The sequence below is a fragment of the Notothenia rossii genome, assembly GCF_949606895.1.
Source record: "Notothenia rossii genome assembly, chromosome: 1".
NCBI lineage: Eukaryota > Metazoa > Chordata > Actinopteri > Perciformes > Nototheniidae > Notothenia > Notothenia rossii.
Window position 1 is genome coordinate 43,648,413 of NC_136912.1, and position 22,476 is coordinate 43,670,888.

At 39.6% G+C, this 22,476-nt stretch overlaps 1 protein-coding gene across 5 annotated transcripts in view; it reads right to left on the reverse strand.

Moving 5' to 3' along the window:
* The window catches only part of krt222 (keratin 222), a 154,614-nt gene that overhangs the window by 5,093 nt on the left and 127,045 nt on the right, over window positions 1–22,476 (reverse strand). The window lies entirely within an intron of this gene.

Below are 22,476 nucleotides of genomic sequence, written 5' to 3' on the forward strand. Positions count from 1 at the left end.
ACCTCCACTGTATGATTCTATCCCACATTGAATACTGTTTTACAAACTGGTCGTTTGCTTGTGCCACACACCTGAAACCCATAGAACAGCTGTTCAAGAGAGCGATCCAGGTGTTTGACAGAAAGCCACAGTCATACCACCACTGTACCATCCTTGAAAATCTAAATTTCTTGAGTTTTTGACATTTTTAAGTCTTTTAAAAGTATGTGTTTTTTAAATAATATTTACATGGGCTGGTCCTCCTCCCCTTGGGGGAATTCATCCACAGAAAACACACTGGACGCAGCACTAGGTCAGAAACCAGAGGAGACTGTGAAGTCCACCACAGACGGACCACCTTTGGACAAAATGTCCTCTCCATTAAAGGCAGCTCATTGTGGAATAGCGAGACACAGAAACACAGAAACACAGAAACACAGAAACACAGAAAAACACAGAAACACAGAAACACAAAAACACAGAAACACAGAAAACACAGAAACACAGAAACACAAAAACACAGAAACACAGAAAACACAGAAACACAGAAACACAAAAACACAGAAACACAGAAAACACAGAAACACAAAAACACTGAAACACCGACACACAGAAACACAGAAAACACAGAAACACAAAAACACAAAAACACAGAAAACACAGAAACACAAAAACACAAAAACACTGAAACACCAACACACAGAAACACTGAAAACACTGAAAACACTGAAAACACAGAAAACGCAAAAATAGGCTTGTGTGCTAGTATGGTTTTTGAATAAACACATCAGTATTTTAAAAAGTCGATGGGAGGCTGATACTATTTGACTTTTTAAAATACTGATGTGTTTATTCAAAAACCATACTAGCACACAAGCCTGTTTTTTGTGTTTTCAGTGTTTTTTGTGTTTTCAGTGTTTTCGGGGTTTCTGTGTGTCGGTGTTTCTGTGTTTTTGTGTTTTTGTGTTTTTGTGTTTCTGTGTTTCTTTTTTTTCTGTGTTTTTGTGTTTTTGTGTTTCTGTGTTTTCTGTGTTTCTGTGTTTTTGTGGTTCTATGTTTCTGTGTTTTCTGTGTTTCTGTGTGTCGGTGTTTCAGTGTTTTTGTGTTTCTGCGTTTCTGTGTTTTCTGTGTTTCTGTGTTTTTGTGTTTCTGTGTTTCTGTGGTTCTGTGTCTCGGTGTGTCGGTGTTTCAGTGTTTTCTGTGTTTCTGTGTTTCTGTGTTTTTCTTGGTTTTTGTGTTTCTGTGTTTCTGTGTTTCTGTGGTTCTGTGTCTCGGTGTGTCGGTGTTTCAGTGTTTTCTGTGTTTTTCTGTGTTTTTGTGTTTCTGTGGTTCTGTGTCTCTGTGTGTCGGTGTTTCTGTGTGTCGGTGTTTCAGTGTTTCTGTGTTTTTTCAGTGTTTCAGTGGTTTCAGTGTTTTCTGTGTTTCTGTGTTTCTGTGTTTCCATGTTTCTGTGGGGGTATAATACGCACGTTTCAATACACATGTATCATACTTCACTGTTACCCTCCCCTTGTTATAATGAAGACAACAGTGCATGTGAAGTACTGTAATACACATGTATCAGACACGCTCCCCTTGCTATAATGAAGACAACAGTTTTTAAAATGTAAAAAACACTTTTTTTAATTTCCTATTTACATTTTTTATTTTTTCACACACAAATTCAATAGTTATACTGATTGTAACATCCCCAGGACCGTCTCCAGCTTAGAATTCCCCAGATTACTGGAAATATCATGATGGAGTTTTTTCACTTCAGTCAAAATATTCATGTGTATGCTGTTTTTGACACAAAGATGCATTACATCTACAAACAGAGCATACAATGAGAGCACAAGATACACTTTTGATGTTTGTTTCATTTCTTCGGCAATGTTACAGAATGTTTCGGAAAATGAAGATTCCAGGACCACATTAAATGTTTCGTTTACAATCGTTTCCCAATGACCAGGAATAGTACTGCCAGAACGAACGATATCCAAAATGTCTTCTAGTTTACAAACTTCAGCCATTCTGTTTACACGGGGATCACTATTCACTCTGTTTTCAATCGTCCTCATCACCACACTTATTAGGGTATTGACTACATTCTGATCAATATATACGGAGCGTTTTGCATAGTGTTCCCCATTTTTATTTTACTTTAAAGAAAAAGTCAATGTATCGAAAAAGAAAAAATCCCTGGCTTCAACCATCCGCAGGTTATTAGTCTTCTTCTTCTCCATCCAACTCGGCATGGATCTTTTCAAGTCTCTCCTTGAGGCGTCTACAATTTTTGAGATTGTGCAGAGAAAGCCTCCGAAGCACCTTGGATCCTCCAATCATCCGTGAAAATGTCTTTATCAATAAGAGTCTGGTCGATCTCAGTAATGAAGTCGGTGAACCAGAGTCTTTTCATTAACGCGTTGTAATTGTTTCTGAAGAAAAAATCGGGCATGTCATTCAGACAATCGTGTTGCCTCTGGCCGGGGTGACTGACTCGGCATTCGTTGCATATTTCTTCTCTGTACCGATGTATCACCCCCTCCACAATATCAACCAACACTGATTTCACTGTGTCCATAAACAGAGACGTCTTGGCCCAAGGAGCAAAATAAGCAGCAGTAGTACTGCAAGATTAGGGTGTCCAGAATGGTGGTGATGATGGTAGTCCAGGAGTTTGTTCCTGGCTGCAACTCGCGGGGGGAGACTTGGTTTTTCTCAGATCCATAGCTAGTTTTCAAACTGTCGTCTTAGTGGGGTCCTTAGTTTTAGATGCTTTGCTGAGTGGAGGGAGGGACTTATTGCGTTGAGTGGGGGGACTCATCTGTAGAATTGAGAGTTTTTTTCACCAGTATAATGTCCCTCGCTGTTTGAGTCTTTTTTTTAAAAGTTATTTTTCATCTATCATTTTCAACCAAGCAGCAAGAGGTCAAGTTTAAGAATAAGTAATAGTTTGTCACGATTTTACGGGGAATAGTCAGAGCGCAATGTCACATCTTAAAGACAGCTTGAACTGGATAAATGGTTAGTCTTTTTCAAACATACCGTACGTTCTGCATGTTAGTATATCTGGCCAATTGGTTTAGACCCTACTGCCCTAGACGCATGCTCTCAATAGGGAAGTCACGCTTTGGGAAGAGGTGTTTCATTTCACAGATCCACCTTGATTCTTGTTGTGCTGGCTGAAGGAAGAGGGACGGGGGAGGAAAATTCAGAGGATGAAGAAGCAGAAAAATAACTTGTTTTGTAAAACGGACAGCACGTCAGTTTCAAGGAAAAGATGACACCGAATTTATGCATGACATGCAAAATATCTTGAAGCCCTACAACCACAAAAAAAAAAGGTACAAGTATATTGTGTTAAAAATATGGCAAAAAGTCGTAATATTGTAGAATGTATTGTTTCATCGAAACAGTGTTAAAATCACAAACTTGCCTTTTATATTCGCAGTCTTTTACAAAAATTCTATTTTGTTAAGAGCTACCAAAACATAGTAAACATTGCAATTATTCCCAAAACAAAACTGGGAATGGGGACATCGATAACATATTTTAATGTTTAATTTTCTTCAGGGCTACTGTAGTGCACATTGATGAACACTTTCAAACAAAAATAATGCTTACAAGTGTAAATGAGCCGGATTTTAGCTTTGAGCTAATTTCCATCTATAGTCCCATCACATACAGCATATAAGAACATGACATTTATATATATATACATCAAAAATAAATACATGATATGCAGAAAGAGCATGAGCAGCATACAAGCATTTACCACATGGCAGTACAATGTAGCAGCTATGATATATAAAGTGCAAGATAAGATAAAAGCGCTACATAAAGTGCAAGAGGAGATACCCCTGTGTTAAAGTGCATTTATTTAGCGGTGATTACACGTCTGTTTGTTGCTCAACCACTCTTTAAGTTGACCTTTAAAACTATTTCGAGTGGGACAATCCCGTATCTCAGTTGGGGGGCTATTCCACAATGAGCTGCCTTTAATGGAGAGGACATTTTGTCCAAAGGTGGTCCGTCTGTGGTGGACTTCACAGTCTCCTCTGGTTTCTGACCTAGTGCTGCGTCCAGTGTGTTTTCTGTGGATGAATTGCCCCAAGGGGAGGGGGGCCAGCCCATGTAAATAATATTTAAAAAACACATACTTTTAAAAGACTTAAAAATGTCAAAAACTCAAGAAATTGAGATTTTCAAGGATGGTACAGTGGTGGTATGACTGTGGCTTTCTGTCAAACACCTGGATAGCTCTCTTGAACAGCTGTTCTATGGGTTTCAGGTGTGTGGCACAAGCAAACGACCAGTTTGTAAAACAGTATTCAATGTGGGATAGAATCATACAGTGGAGGTATGACTTTGCAGCATTGACAGTTAAGAAAAGGTCTAATTTGTTTAAAATGTTGCAAGTTGAATTTAATGGTATTGGATACTTTCTGGATATGTTTCTTAAAAAGTCAAGTGCGAGTCCAATATGACACTCCCTGTTCAAGATACTTGAACTGGGAGACTATTTCTATTTCTGCTCCATTTAAAAATACATTGGATCCTTCGAACATCTGAACATCGTCGTTTGCATCAACATGCATACTGTTTTTGTTGTACTCATACTGTCAATACGTAGATTGTGTTATCTAGCTTTAGATAGAATGTTTTTTCTTCCTCTTTGCATAATTTGCATCCACAATCCTTTGCCAGTAGGTGTTTCCACAGTCCTTGCGGTTTTCCACTTGTTCAACTAATTGGGAGCTACTGTAAGCTATTTGTATTTGCATTTTAGCACATTACTTCCTGCAGTGATTCAGAAAGTATTGTGTTTGGGCTTTTTATTGTGAAAGGGAGAACACTACTCAGAACCAGACATAATTTCATAGAGAAAGCAAGTCTTATAGGGAGCCAATTTAAATGCTAATGTCATCTTTATTTTACATCCATTACAAATTTGTGCAATCAACTACTTCATTATGATAAGTTGTCTACAGCCACTTTAAATGCAATCAAATGTATATTTCTAAGTGCTTACAACTTAAAAAATCTTTACGTACAAATGACTGTATATTGAATATATTTCTGTACCCAGTGTTGAACAGGACCCAAACCTTTGAGAGATGAAAAAGGACAAATCTGCTTTAATCAACTGCCAAGTAGTCAAGTCTGCATTTGTGTCTGTTCATTTGTAAAACGTGGAATTCAGTTTCTTTTTAATGGCCTAGGCGGATTTTAGCTTTTTTCTCTTGCCAAGATACTTTCAGACACACTTTGAGGTATGCAAAACCTTAAAACTAGAACACTGATGGCTGGCTTACGCTGCAAACTTCATCACCCTTTAACAAGAGAGTAAGTATATAAAACGTTATTTTGTATATTTTACACATCAGCAGAAACAGAGAGAGATGGCAGGAAGGGGGGAGACAGTCTCCCCCAGCTTTACATACACTGTGTTTTAGGAGGAGGGGGCAGGGCCAGGCTCACACACACACACACACACACACACACACACACACACACACACACACACACACACACACACACACACACACACACACACACACACACACACACACACACACACACACACACACACACACACACACACACACACACACACACACACACACACACACACGCGCACACTTGGGGGCGGGCCCACCTGTCACTTTTTATGCATACTAATGTGATTGAAACATTTTTTATTATACACCATAAGGCGCAACAGTGGGGGCTTTTCACACCTGTGAATACACATCACCACCCTCCTATCGACGGATCTCACACCTACTTGAGATCTCATACCTCGATCAAAGGGGAGGCGGGACTTAGCTAATTTGCATAATGGGGGAGGTGTGACCTGTCACTTTTTATGCATACTAATGTGATGGAAGCGGGATGAATATTACTACTCATATTGAGTGTCACTTTATGACATCCATAGGAAATCAGGAATGATCCATGGGGCTGTGCAGGAACACCAGAGGGAAGCAAGAGAGAACACTTGGATAGGACCTGATGTGAGAAACCAAAAGTAGCAGCAACTGTGATGAGCTTGTTAGCAAACACTAGCTAATATTTGCATATTCAGATGTCTACGTTTTTTAAGAATTGGAGGACATTATCTGTCCCACCTATGACATTTCCAATTAATCCATGCCCAAAATGCTAAAACTAGACTAAATGTATTTGTCCTTAAACACAATGTAAATAAAGTAGTTTCGAAAATATACTTTATAATATCAAACAGCTCTCGAGCCCCTCCTAGAATGGCATTTTTCTCTGGTCCTTCATTCCTGGAGACCAACTATATGTCAAACATAACATTCAGAAACCGGCTTTTCATTTACTTGCTTTGCTATTTGTTTTTTACATACGTCTCTTGTAATGGTCAATCAATTTGGTTAAATCATAAACATATTTGAAAACAGGGTACTTTCATACTTAAAGTGTGTCCCACAGCATGGGCACAACCCCGTTGCCCAAAGCTCGGCAGAGGAAGCGAAAAAGTGACACAAAGGAAATTACATCACACTGGGTGTTGGTGGCGGATTCCATAGGGAATTGGCTTGGTAACCAAGTCTCCAAAAGACCAAATGCTACCGAGGTGTCCCTTTATATGTAGTTACACTAACAAGGCGCGCCCCCAAATGAGAGATGCATTGAGCACTGCTAGCATAACATGGACACAATTGTGAGTGCATGGCTCCCAGCTAAACTCAAATCAGAGGATGAATCTTCACAAAATGTTCAATAACCCACTCTTAAATGATACAGGCAAGCTCTTCTGTGGAGTCTGTTGTATTTATTTGCAACTTTGTTATACAGCTAACTTTATAGACAGACTTATCACTGCTGCTACTCCCGTTCACTTACTGACACATACTACGCTCGCTGGCTCTCAATCGCTCTACACATGCAACCGCCACACATGTATTCTCCCTCTCTCTCTTAAAAGGATTGGCAGCCTTACTCTGCATGACCCTACTATTATAACACACTGGTTGCGTTTTGGACTGGAGTGGAGAAGGATTACCCACAGCTAGGAGAGCCACGGCCACACTCCTTCCTTTTGCCACATCCTACCTATGTTTTTCTGCTGTGGCCTCTATAAACAAAAGGGAGCTTAGAGAGCTGGTTAAGTTTGAAAATATGTTGAAAGCAGAAATGTTGTTACACAGTAAAAGATACATAGTATTACACAGTTAGACCTAATTATTATAAGTCAGGCTCACAAATATTCTTATCTTCAAAAGGGGGGTCGTGCAAAATAAGTTTTGGAACCACTGCTTAGTGGGAATATTAAAATATATAAACAAAACTTTATAGATGAACCACCTAGTTTTTGTGTGTTTTGTAAAATTCAAGTATAATTAATTTTGTCCACATCAGCTAAGGGGGTTGTCGAACCTCCGCTTCGCGTCGGGCCGAACCACGCCCCTTAGCTGTGATATAATGAGCATATACCACGGCCTGTCGTGAGCTATTGCTTAATTCTAAGCTTCCAAATCCTGGGCGGAGCTTAATTTGTGTAAGAATAGGATGTCACTATGACATCATCTATACAATATATTATCTCTCAGATTGGGATGACATCACCAGGAGATGAAAAGCAAAATGTCTCAGATGTTATGACATCATCACATGACATCCCAGTTTGGCTTTAATCTTGGTCTTTGGGATTTAGGGTAAAGCAGACTCTTATAAGTGAGTTGAGTCTTGAGTCCTGAGCGGTGTGTATACTTATTCAGTCTGTTCAGACAAACTTTACAGTCTTCTAGATAGAACATGCCTTCAAAAGACACATTTTCTTATTTTTCACTGTCAACAAGTCTACAGAGTGTGCCATGGATAGAACAAACTGCTAAAATAACATGGGAAACCCCATGCCAACAAGTCTGAGAGAGGAGATGGAAGCTGCAAAGAGCCAACAGAAGAAGCAGCTGGACGAGATTGTGGGTGGGAATGAGGGAGACCAAGGGAAGCTCTCAGACCAGAGCAACAAGGTGACATAAGACAGCATGAACATCGATAATCTCCTGCAGTTTGCAGCAAACTGCTGATTGAAAAAGGAGATGCAACTCTTTCAGTGTGTGACAGCCTGGGAGGACAAATAAGGCGCTCTGGAGGAGGACATGGAAGCTGCAGAGCGCACACACAAGCAGCAGCTGGACGAGATGGTGGCAGGGTATGAGGCACAGCAACAGAAGCTCTCAGACCAGAACACCGAGGCCAACCTGGTGACCTTAAACCTGCTGCAGAGAAGAGAGGAAGAACTCCTTCAGTGCCAGGAAAAGTTCACCAACAACCTGGCCGAGAAACAACAGAGCTGGGAGATTGAAAAACAACAGATGAAGACGATTTTGAACGGAGTGGTGGACGGGAAAAAGGACCAGGCCGGTAGGAACCACATCTTGGAGACGGAGAAACAGAAGATGGAGATGAAATTGAAAGAGGAGACGAAGCACAACAATTACCGAACCCGTAAAAACAAAACCTTGGAGAAGGAAGTCCAACAGTTGGAGGACCAGTTGAAAAAGCAGGGTGAAAAGTTCTCAAAAGACCTGGCCGGAAGAAATGACACCTTGGAGAGGGAAAAACAACAGATGGAGACTACATTAAAAGAGGCAGAGAAGGAGAAAGATGACCAGGCCAGTAAAAACATCATCCTGGAGAGGGAAAAACGAGAGATGGAGATTAAATTGAAAGGTGTGACAAAGCACAAAAATTACCAGGCCCGTAAAAACAAAACCTTGTGGAGAGGGAAGTCAAACATTTGGATGACCAGTTGAAAAAGGAGGGTGAAAAGTTCTCAGAAGACCTGGCCGAAAGAAATCGCATCTGGGAGAGTGAAAAACAACATATGGAGACTCAATTCAAAGAGGTGGAGAAGGAGAAAGATGACCTGGCCCAGAAAAACCTCAGCTGCGAGACTGAGCTAAAAAAGGTGGAGATCAATCTGAAACATGACGAACAAGAAAAATCACGAGGCCAGGAAAAACCAAACCTTGGAGACAGAAGTCCAAGAGTTGAAAGACGAGAGGAAGGAGACAGAGGAAAGGTTCTCCAGAGACCTGGCTCAGAAACAGCTTAGCTGGGAGGCGAAGGACAAAAAGATGGAGGATGAAGAGGAACTTCTGGATGACCTCTCTCTGAACATGGATTACCAGAGGAGAGGTTTCTTGTTTCGTAGGAGGGAGGGAGAGAAGGACGTGGACTTGCAGAGGATGCAAAGCAAGAGGCAAGAGAAGCCGGTGAGAGGGAAGGTAAAGAGGGAGTAAGCCTAAGCGGGAAACGACGGGGGAAGAAGCTGCTGGTGCTTCAGCTCAGGCTAGACAACAGTAGTTCCCTCTACCTCCCCCTCTCCCTCTTTCTCCCGATCCTTCCACCCCCCACGTCCTTCCTCACTCTCCTCCCCTTTACCTCATGTAGGGTTTCTTCCTGGATTTCAGGTTTTCCCGCAATCCATATTCATAATGGAATTAGAAAAAAAATTCACCATTAACTAACTCCTCCATTTACCTCAGCTCCGTCCTCCAGCCTCCATTTACCTCACCTACTTCTTCCCCCTCTCTCCACCCTCAACTCTCCTCTCCATGTCCCTCACCTCTTTCTTCCTACCTAACATCCCCCCTCTCCCTTCCCCATTTCTCATTTACGGTTTTCTCCTGGATCTCAGGTTCACTCGCAAAATATAATTAGACTTACAATTATGCTAAAATATATTTTTTAAAAATGACGTGTGTTTTTCATTGTGTAAGATATACAGTATACGTATGACATTCTGGTTACTAAAATACTAGTGTCCATTCAATGCATGTTTTAATCAACACTGAATTTCATTCATAAAACAACCCATGGTATGAGATTGAAGATGTATGTACAGATAGTTCTTGGTGTTTTTACATTTGTCTCATTTGTCTAAATGTGTTCATTTTATATGAGTTAATAGAATATTCTGGGACTCCTCAAAACTTTGAACTTCAACAATGAAAGTGTAATTTTATTGACAGAAACATGGTGTCAAAATGATCTACCTACTCACCTCAATAGAGAAAAAGAACAAAAAAACAAGAGGAAATTGTCACGATTCTCATGTTATGTCACGTTTATAGTTTTGTAGGTTTGGGTGTTTTTGCTGTTTTCCATGTCATGTTTTCCTTTGGGTTATTGTCTGGTCCTTTTCCCTGTGTTTTTCCTCTTGTCATTAGTTTCCCTGGTGTGTCTAATTGTCTGATTATGTTCACCTGGGCTCCTGTGTTTTCTCCTCCCTCCTCACCTGTGTCTTGTTGTGTGATTAGTCTTGTTTGTATTTAAGTTCTGGGTTTTCTGTCTGTCTTGGTCGGTTCGTCTTGTTCCCTGACTAGTTCTGCGGTGAGTGTTCTGTTTGTCATTGTACATATATATCATAGCCTTGAAATAAAGGAAGTTTCAGTTTAAATCTGCATTTGGGTCCTGCTTGTTTCACAAACCGTGACAGAAATTGAGATATGCCATATGTGATGTGCTTGTAATTAAACACAAACATTTGAAACCTCACTTAAGTAAACATGTATAATTATTATCTGCAAAAAGTAGATCAAATCCTAAATAGCTATTTAATGGATCATGATTAAGTTTTGTACTTTCACAAATTCATGGTTCCCAGAGGATGGATCAGCAGCACTCATCTAAGATGATAAACAACATACCTCCTAAACATCAGCATAATAGAATTGTCATAAGCATTTTATCATCTAGCTCAAATCAGACCTGTGATCAGAATGTGTGAGTATGGCCTGACAGAGCCACTAGTGATGTGTTGAATCATATTGACCCAACTTTAATAACCAGACTCACTCACTAATCTGTGAGGATCTTTAACAGAAAACGGTAAACGTCTTATAACTTTAAAAAGGGCCCTATTATGCTAATTTTCCGGTTTCATATTTGTATTTTTTCCTTTACTGTGACATGTTAACATACTTTATAACATGGCTTAGTTGAATACTCGATTCTGATTGGTCAATTCAGAACACGTGACAAGTTGTTAATCCAGAACAGACAGACCGCTGTCAAGCAATTATTGACCGTTGTTAAGGACGCTCACATCTGCAGAAAGAAGTCTGTTTGATTTAACTTTATACAGTTTGGCTGACTGACAAGACAAGAGCGACAAGAAAACAGCGGAGAAGTAACGGGCAAAAACCCTCCTTTTACGCAGCGGTCCAGACATAGACATCAAACGGTGACACATATTCAGTGTGCAGTTACTTTGGCATTAGGGCAGGGATGTCTATATACTTTCCAAGGTTTGACATAATGAATTTTGCTATAGCGATGTTTTCAAATCTGTAATCAAAAAGCTCCTCAAAAACGCTATCGAAGCAGTTCCTGCCGTTGCTACGTTAGTTCAAACAGTAACAATGGACTATTTTTCTTAGCGGATGCATGTCAATTTAAATCAATACATACAACTACTTTTTAAATCCATAAAATCATTTTCTAAATCCACAAAAGCGTCTCAATTAATATTGGGAGTCATATTGTTACTTTGTTGAGAATGTGGCCATGTAATAAGCGGGATAATGTGCAGTGACTTGGTCCTTATGGGGAAAAGAACACCTTAATGCCGATCGAGATCCCTCCGCTTCGCGTCGGGCTCCTGATCAGCCTGTCGGTGTTCTTTTCCCCATAAGGACCGCGTCGCTGCACATTATCCCTTACTTATTGTCCCAAAAGGTCTCTATTTGTCTCATACTGCCGGTAAGCAATTTGCAAATCATGTGAAAGCAGCTTTAGGTCGGCATTCACAAAACATGAGGACATTAAGAAAAAGTATAGGATTAAGAATGAATTTAATGTCAATCAAATGACAGAGTGACTTGCAATGTGTTGATACAGCCAAGTATAGCTGAGAGATTTGCCTGTGTGTAGCTTTTATTTATACAGTATGTGTATTTGTGTGCTACTCTTGGATGCCTACATGGGGCTGGTGTCATCTGAAGCATGACTAAAGGATTCCGCCCAATGTCTGGTCCAACAACATCAGGTGCCACGCCCTGAAGACTCCACACCAGGCCAGTATCTCCACATCAAACGCAAGCCATTAATAAAGGAAAATTCCCATGCAGTGCTATGATGAATCACTCATGGGAACTTGTGCAGCCGACTTAATGTTTTATGCCTAGTAACTTGCTCGACATGGAATGGTAATTATTTTCAGAGCTTGAATATCTTGTCTGCTGGGCCAGACGTGACCTGGGGGGGACACCTGTTCACCTCTCAGGTTTTTACTTGATGAGTCAAAACCTGAGATTAAAAGGCTTCGGGAGATTAAGCAAGCAAAAAACCATTTTGTTACGTATGAAGAAGGTATTTATCTGGGTAATTTAGAGCAGAGTCCTCTAAAGCAGCGGTCCCCAACCTTTTTTGCGCCACGGACCGTTTTAATGTCAGACAATATTTTCACAGACCGGCCTTTAAGGTGTGGCGGATAAATACACAAAATAAAATGATACGACCGGCATGAAAACTGTGGTATTTTCTAAATATAATAATAAACGTGAATCCACTGTGTACTCGTATGCAACTTTATTATCAGCGACCTCGTAACATCGCACCAACAAAATAACATGAGTAACATCCTCTCTGCCCCCTAACACTCTCTGGTCGCTATGGTAACGTTTAAACATGCCTTCAAAATAAGATACAACACAAAAACAAATATAAAGTGCATGAAAAATACAACTCACCATAACGCTAAATCAGTGGGAGCCCTGAGCTTGTTTCTCTGCAACGAGACGGTCCCATCTGGGGGTAATGGGAGACAATGACACCCGAAGTGTGTTGCTTATGTCCAGTCTACTCCGTAATTTTGTTTTAGTTGCTGTCACTGCAGAAAATCCCACTTCACACAAATAGGATGTCGGAAATGGCAACAGGGTTTTCAGTGCTGTTGTTGCGTTCTCAGGGTATTCTGCCGTGACTTTAATCCAGAAAACCGGCAGAGTTGTTGTCTCGAACATACTTTTAAGGCCGCCGTCATTTGCGATCTCCAGCAGTTGATCTTCTTCTTGCATAGACATGCTTGATTCACCTGGTTTGTTGACAAATGGGTCGCGGATCCATTCCTTGGCAGTTCGTGGGTCTTTTGTGGTTGGGAAGTAGCGCTCAGACTCTTTTAAAAGCAAAGACAGGTGATCATGCACCATCTGGGAGAATGAAAGCTTGGGCTCAGTCTCTTCCAAAATCCCCGCGAATGTTTGAAACATGTCAAATATACCTCTGTTCACACGCCGCCCCCACAAATCCAGTTTGGCTTTAAATGCAGCTACTTTATCTGCCGACTTGAAGACAGTTATAATATAATGATTTTATATATATATATATATATATATATATTTTTTTTTTCCCCCCTGAAGTGACAGATTGAGTTCATTGAGCAGGTTGAATATGTCGCACAAGTAAGCAAGTTTTGCGACCCATTCCTCATCACTGAAATGTGCTGCCAGCGGTGACTTTTTTTCTGAGAGAAATCTCTGCAGCGGCTCTCGTAATTCAAACACTCTGGCCAGCGATCTCCCTCGGGATAACCATTTTATTTCTATGTATAAGAGAAGGCGCCTGTGCTCCGCGTCCATCTCCTCACAAAGCTGCTCGAACAGGCGCGAGTTAAGGGCGTGTGCTTTGATGTGGTTAATAACTTTAACGACATCATTCAATACGCCGTTAAGTTCCAGTGGCATTTTTCGGCTAGCCAGCATTTCCCTGTGAATGACACAATGCGTAGACTCACATTCAGGTGCAACCTCCTTAATCCGAGTAGCTAAAACAGATAGCCGTCCGGTCATGGCAGCATCTCCGTCTGTGCATATGCCGACACAAAAGAACCATTTCAGTTTTCCTGATATATAATCATCCAGCGACTTGAATAGTTCTGCGGCTGTGGTTTTGGTTGGCAACGATAGAGCACATAACATATCCTCATGCACATCCTCCTGATAAAGATATTGCACATAAAGAAGTAGTATTGCCTTGTTGTCAATATCTGTAGACTCGTCAACCTGGAGTGCGTACCACGGTGATGTATTAACCGCGGTGAATTTGGTTTTAGGTTGGATATTCGACGGACATTCGCGGAACCGCCAGCAGCGTCAGTTTCCCGGACCCGTCAGCAGCGTCAGTTTCCCGGACCCGCCAGCAGCGTCAGTTTAACGGGGAGATCTTCTCTGCAAAACGAGGCTTCATTTAGGGACCATCAACAAATGACTTTTACAATTACGCAAGAAAAATGTTATTTTTAATAAATCGACAGCTTCTCGATCATGATGCGAATATGAAGCAAATTCACTCCAGAGCATACAGTTATTGAATACACATTTTAATACTTTAAATACGTTTTATTAATAGTTTTGATGGAAACATTTGCTTATTTCTTCAATAACTTCCAGGTCATGTGACCTAATCACTCAAAATCAATGTTGGGTCAAAGAACTACATTGGCTAAATAAGACACACCTCTTTTTATTGCATTTTAATACTTACAATATTTTAATATTAATATTTTAATGCGAAAATGAGCTTATTTCTTCAATACCTTCCAGGTCATGTGACCGATTCACTCAAAATCAATGTTGGGTCAAAGAACTACACCGGCTGAATAGGACACACCTCTTTTTATTCCATTTTAACCCTCTAAATATTTTATATTAATATTTTGATGGAAAAATGAGCTTATTTCTTCAATACCTTCCTGGTCATGTGACCGATCCACTCAAAATCAATGTTGGGTCAAAGAACTACACCGGCTGAATAGGACACACCTCTTTTTATTTCATTTTAACCCTCTAAATATTTTTATATTAATATTTTGATGGAAAAATGAGCTTATTTCTTCAATACCTTCCTGATCATGTGACCGATCCACTCAAAATCAATGTTGTGTCAAAGAACTACACTGGCTAAATAGGACACACCTCTTTTTATTGCATTTTAATACTTAAAATATTTTTATATTAATATTTGAATGCGAAATTGAGCTTATTTCTTCAATACCTTCCAGGTCATGTGACCTAATCACTCAAAATCAATGCTGGGCCAAAGAACTACACTGGCTGAATAGGACACACCTCTTTTTATTGCATTTTAATACTTAAATAATTTGTATATTAATATTTTGATGCAAAAATTAGCTTATTTCTTCAATACCTTCCAGGTCATGTGACCGATTCACTCAAAATCAATGTTGGGTCAAAGAACGACACTGGTTGAATAGGACACACCTCTTTTTATTCCATTTTAACCTTCTAAATATTTTATATTAATATTTTGATGGAAAAATTAGCTTATTTCTTCAATACCTTCCTGGTCATGGGACCGATTCACTCAAAATCAATGTTGGGTCAAATAACTACACTGGCTGAATAGGACACACCTCTTTTTATTGCATTTTAATACTTAAATAATTTGTATATTCATATTTTGATGCAAAATTGAGCTTATTTCTTCAATACCTTCCAGGTCATGTGACAGATTCACTCAAAATCAATGTTGGGTCAAAGAACTACACCGGCTGAATAGGACACACCTCTTTTTATTCAATTTTAACCCTCTAAATATTTTATATTAATATTTTGATGGAAAAATGAGCTTATTTCTTCAATACCTTCCTGGTCATGTGACCGATCCACTCAAAATCAATGTTGTGTCAAAGAACTACACTGGCTGAATAGGACACACCTCTTTTTATTGCATTTTAATACTTGCATAATTTGTATATTAATACTTTGATGCAAAAATGTGCTTATTTCTTCAATACCTTCCAGGTCATGTGACCGATCCACTCAAAATCAATGTTGTGTCAAAGAACTACACTGGCTAAATAGGACACACCTCTTTTTATTGCATTTTAATACTTAAAATATTTTTATATTAATATTTGAATGCGAAATTGAGCTTATTTCTTCAATACCTTCCAGGTCATGTGACCTAATCACTCAAAATCAATGTTGGGTCAAAGAACTACACTGGCCGCATAGGACACACCTCTTTTTATTGCATTTTAACACTCTAAATATTTTTTATTAATATTTTGATGGAAAAATGAGCTTATTTCTTCAATACCTTCCAGGTCATGTGACCGATTCACTCAAAATCAGTGCTGGGTCAAAGAACTACACTGGCTGCATAGGACACACCTCTTTTTATTGCATTTTAACACTCTAAATATTTTATATTAATATTTTAATGGAAGAATTACCTTATTTCTTCAATACCTTCCAGGTCATGTGACCTAATCACTCAAAATCAATGTTGGGTCAAAGAACTACACTGGCTGCATAGGACACACCTCTTTTTATTGCATTTTAACACTAAATATATTTATATACATTTTTTGATGGAAAAATTCGCTTATTTCTTCAATACCTTCCAGGTCATGTGACCGATTCACTCAAAATCAGTGCTGGGTCAAAGAACTACACTGGCTGCATAGGACACACCTCTTTTTATTGCATTTTAATAGTCTAAATATTTTTATATTAGTATTTTGATGGAAAAATTAGCTTATTTCTTCAATACCTTCCAGGTCGTGACATAATCACTCAAAATCAATGTTGGGTCAAAGAACTACACTGGCTGAATAGGACACACCTCTTTTTATTCCATTTTAACCCACTAAATACTTTTATATTAATAATTTTATGTGAAAATTAGCTTATTTCTTCAATAACTAATGACTCAAAATCACTTTATTAATTGAATACTAGTCTGTACACAATAGAAACAGCTCTTTATATCGGATAATATTACATCCTCTATTTAATATTAATATTTCTATTACAAATTCAGGGTTTTTTCTATAGCTTCCCTGTCATGTGACCCAGTGATTAATGATCAGAAAGTAATACAAACAAGGCTACACAGGACACATGTTTTACTAATCGTCATCATTGAGCACATTTCAAGTATTACTTGCACAAAGGACATTTCCAATATCCTGTCTCTGCCTTTTTAAGGTCTCTGCTGTCCATTGCCAGACACTGGGCATGGTACCATCGTTAGCAGTCATCACACTGAACCTGTTGAAGTGAAATAAATAATGTATTTATAATATATTTGTACCTTAGATTACCATTCAGTTGTCTTAATACTCAAGTGTTAGTGAGGAATCAGCTGACACAATCATCTACTCCTTAAAACCCACTCCCTGTGTTTTAACATGCTCTATTGTTTTGTTTTATTTTTTTTGTTTTATTGTTCTGTCTTTTACATTTTTTGATTTAAGTATTCCAGTAGTGAGTGTTGCATTTTTTAAATGTATTGTATTTAGTTGTTTAAAATTAAATGTGTTTTAGGTTGACTTTTAAAATCTGTCCAGGGACTACAGATGAAAAATAGCCTCTTGGCTAACTCTGGCATATTTACAGAAATGTTCATTAATGTGCACTGTCCCTGTTAAATAAATAAATAAATGTAGACATCACAATTACACATTTTCTTCACAACAGCTCATCCAGTCTGTGATGGGAGATCCAGATCCTGGAGGCCTTAAGGCAGCACACATAGCACAATAAGTGTGCTCATCAAAGACTGAAACAAGATAACAATACATGTATGTCAGCTTCTATATAAATACATATATATATATATATATATATATATATATATACATACAGACACCCATATATACATATACATATATTCATATTTATTTACCTGGTGCAGGGCTGGCCCTAGACTTTTGGGGGCCCTAAGCAAGATTTTGTTTGGGGGCCCCCTTCACTCTAGCGCGTTCTCACTACACACAACACGGAACCAACTTTTGTCTTATGATGTTAGTATGAGCACACATATTGTACAAATAAGCATGTAAACACTAAAGTGGGACCTGAGAAGAGCAGCACAGTCTTTAAATTGACTACAAATAACTACCTAGGCTATAACTAATGACTATATAAACTCAGTGAACAGAAATATAGAAATTCCTCAGTCCTCAGTGACATATGTTTTGTTGTTGTGGCTCTGAGTCTGTACTCCAGCACATTAGATTTGAAATGAAACAAGGACTATGAGGTTAAAGTGCATACTGTGACCAAGTATTAAATATGACTACTTTGTTGAAGTGTATGTTCATTTGTCCAATATTACATTTGATCCCCCATTTTAGGGGATCAAAAGTACTCTGACAAATGAACATAAACTTGAATAAAGTAGTCATATCAGATAGCACTGATGAACTGACAGTACAGAATAAAAAGACTGACAAAGTGACCATCACTGTTCAAAGATAGATATTTTTAATAAAAAACACTCAACACTAAATAGAATATATAAATAGATCCAAAAATACCTTTAAAGGATTAAATAATATGTGCAAAACAAACTGCTTAACAATGAAATGAAATGTAAAAAAACAAATGCAAATACAAATGTTCCTCTCGTACGTACAGTCAGAATTGTTCTCTTCTTGCTTTCCCGGAGGCAAAGTCATTGATGACCTGATCATAGGAGATCTGGCTGCCAATCTGGTGGTTTATGCTGATTATTGCCATTCCACTCAGGCGATCCTGGGCCATGGAGGACCTCAAGTATGTTTTTATCAGTTTGAGCTTCGAGAAGCATCTCTCTGCGGACGCCACTGTCACTGGAAGGGTACAGGCTATTCTCAGCGCTATCCAAAGATTTGGATAGATCTCACACAGCTCGTTTTCATTTAAGAAGGTGAGCATCTCCAATGTGGTCATATCTTCTTTGGGAAGCTCTGGAAGGCTTTGCATCTCCATGGCTAGCTCTCTCCAGTCAACGTCTGCCTCTTCGCCACAGGTCAATGTTTTTCCCAGCAGGGCACATTGGTCTGTAAGTGACTCAACATCCAGATTATGGAAGTTGTGAAGCACTCCAAACTTGTCTCTTACTTCCCCCAGGGACTTGAATCTGTCCTCCAAAGACTGGATGCCACAGTCCACCACAACATTAAAGAATCCTGTTTCCAGTCTCGTCATGGCATCAGCCACTGCCTCGTCAGCTGCCTCGTAGGCAAAATGCCTCTTTTTGCTCCGCAGCCTCTTTTCTTTCAGCACTGCCTCAACATTCATATTTCCACAGAGCTCTTTTGCTGTGGCCTGAGCATCTGTGAACCCAGTGGCCCTGTAGGTTACCAGCGATGCTTTGGTTTTGTCTAAGAGACTGACCGCAACATCCAGCTGCATGTTGACAGACTGAAGGAGCTTGCTAACTGTATTGATCTTTGACAGAATATCATACCAGACAACAGTGCAGATTTGGAATCTAAATGATCCAATTTCTTCTGCCAGGGATTGGGCCTCAATTCTGACCATGAGATCATTTGCGTTTTCCCTCACCTCTAGCAAAGCCTCCCTGACCTTATTCGTTTGGTAGCGCAACGGCTCGATGCTATTCACTCTGCTCTCCCACCGCGTCTCACTCCAGGACTTGAGAGTGATGTACACATGTTTTTTTAGGATGGTCCACCTCTGGGGAGAACCTGAAAACAAGGTGTACAGCTTCTGAACATTACCAAAGAAGCAAGTAGCATCTATTGATCCTTTGGCTGAATCCGCCACCATCAAATTCAGTGTGTGGGCTGCACAAGGAACATACAGAGCTCGAGGATTCTTCTCCAACAGCCTGGCCTGCACCCCTTTATTTCTGCCCTTCATGTTTGTACCATTGTCATAGGATTGTCCTCTGCAGTCCTCAAAGGGGATCTTCAGCTCCTCCAGCCTGTTCAAAATGAGTGTAGACAAACCAAGCCCTGTGGATGCAGGGGCTATGATGAACCCCAGAAAGTGCTCCCTGATCTCAGTCCTTTTCTTCACACTCACTGTTCGAATCACAACAGTTATCTGCTCCTGGTGGCTGACGTCTGGGGTGCAATCCAAAATGATGGCAAAATACTTGGACTCTTTGATTTCAGCCACCATTGCTGCAAGTATTGTGTCACTGATACAGGACATGAGTTCATTTTGGATTGTTTTACCCAAGTATGTAGTGTAATTTCCTCCACTGTCAATGCGTCTGATGTGTTCTTTCAGAACAGAGTCAAACTTGGCAATTAGCTCAACTTCTTTGAGGAAATTCCCATTGTTGTGGTTATGCAGGGTGTCAACAGTCCCTCTAAGTCCCAGGTTCCTCTCTGCTAGAGATTGGATGATGGAAACCAACCGAATGAGCACCTCTCTCCACCTCTTCTTCTCTGCCTCCAGGAGGTACAACTCTGTTTTGTCTATTGTCTTCCCTTTTCTAAGACGGAGCTCTAGTTCCTTCCAAGTCAACACACTTTTCACATGATCTGGGCTGTTGTCGTGTAGCTTCAGTAATGCGCCAATATTCACCCAGTCCTGTTGTCCCTCTGTTATGAGCTTTAATGATTTCTTGGAAAACAACTTGCAGCAAAAGCAGTAGACTGAATCATTGTTCTTGGAGTATATTAACCAGCTTCGCTTAACTTTCTCACCATTTACAAGTGTTCTAAACATGTAATGATAATGAAAGCTTCTGTTGTTTGGTGTTTTCGGGAATACAAAATCTCTGTCCACCTGTACTGGCCCCCTAATCACCAGATCTGTACGTACGTGATCGTTAAGTACTGATGGCCACCCAGTTGGATCCATTGGTGAACCAGAGAGAAAAGGAGTAGAAGTTACAGAGGTAGGTGTAGTAGGCGTAATGGTACTGCTCTCAACTTCAATGGGTACAGAAATACCTATAGGGAAATTAATTTTAAAAAATAAGTTTTTGTTACTTGACATGTTTACAAGTTGATGTTCCTGGCAATGAACAACACAGTTGAATGATTGAACACAATAGTAATAATAATATTCATAATAATAATAATAATAATAATAATAATAATAATAATAATAATAATACCATGATTGATTGGACATACAGGACTGTCTCAGAAAATTAGAATATTGTGATAAAGTTCTTTATTTTCTGTAATGCAATTAAAAAAACAAAAATGTCATACATTCTGGATTCATTACAAATCAACTGAAATATTGCAAGCCTTTTATTATTTTAATATTGCTGATTATGGCATACAGCTTAAGAAAACTCAAATATCCTATCTCTAAATATTAGAATATCATGAAAAAGTATACTAGTAGGGTGTTCAACGAATCACTTGAATCGTCTAATTAACTCGAAACACCTGCAAGGGTTTCCTGAGCCTTGAAAAACACTCAGCTTGGTTCAGTAAACTAAATCACAAGTATGGGGAAGACTGCTGATCTGACTGCTGTCCAGAGGACCGTCATTGACACCCTCCATCAGGAGGGTAAGACACAAAAAGAAATTTCTCAAAGAGCAAGCTGTTCACAGAGTGCAGTTTCAAAGCACATCCACAAAAAGTCTGTTGGAAGGGGGAAATGTGGCAGGAAACGCTGCACAACCAAGAGAGATGACCGCAGCCTTAACAGCATTGTGAAGAAGAGTCGCTTCCAGAATTTGGGGGAGCTTCAAAGACAGTGGACTGAAGCTGGAGTCCAGGTATCAAAAGTCACTGTTCACAGACGTGTCCGGGAAATGGGCTACAATAGCCGTATTCCCATGGTCAAGCCACTTCTGAACTCAAGACAACGGAAGAGGCGTCTGACTTGGGCTAAGGAAAAGAAGCACTGGACAGTTGCACAGTGGTCCAAAGTCCTCTTTTCAGACGAAAGCAAGTTTTGTATTTCATTTGGAAGTCAAGGCGCCAGAGTCTGGAGAAAGGCTGGAGAGGAGCAAAATCCAAGTTGCTTGAAATCCAGTGTGAAGTTCCGACAGTCAGCGATGGTTTGGGGAGCCATGTCAGCTGCTGGTGTTGGTCCACTGTGTTTCATCAAGCCCAGAGTAAATGCAGCTGTGTACCAAGAGATTTTAGAGCACTACATGCTTCCGTCTGCTGAAAAGCTCTATGGAGATGAGGAATTCATTTTCCAGCATGATCTGGCACCTGCCCACAGTGCCAAAACCACCAGTAACTGGTGTACTGACCATGGCATTACTGTCCTCGATTGGCCTGCAAATTCCCCTGACCTGAACCCCATAGAGAATATGTGGGGTATTGTGAAGAAGAAGCTGAAAGACACCAGACCCAACAATGCTAATGAGCTAAAGGCCGCTATTGAAGCATCCTGGGCATCCATAACACCTCAGCAATGCCACAGGCTGATTGTCTCCATGCCACGCCGCATTGATGCAGTAATCCGTGCAAAAGGATTCCCAACCAAGTACTGAGTGCATTAATGGACATTTTCAAATGTTTGATTGTGTTTTGCTGTTATAAATCTTTTTTTTTTACTTGGTCTGAGGAACTATTCTAATTTTTTGAGATAGGATTTTTGAGTTTTCTTAAGCTGTATGCCATAATCAGCAATATTAAAATAATAAAAGGTTTGCAATATTTCAGTTGATTTGTAATGAATCCAGAATGTATGACATTTTTGTTTTTTTAATTGCATTACAGAAAATAAAGAACTTTATCACAATATTCTAATTTTCTGAGACAGTCCTGTATAGTGCTTTGCTTTT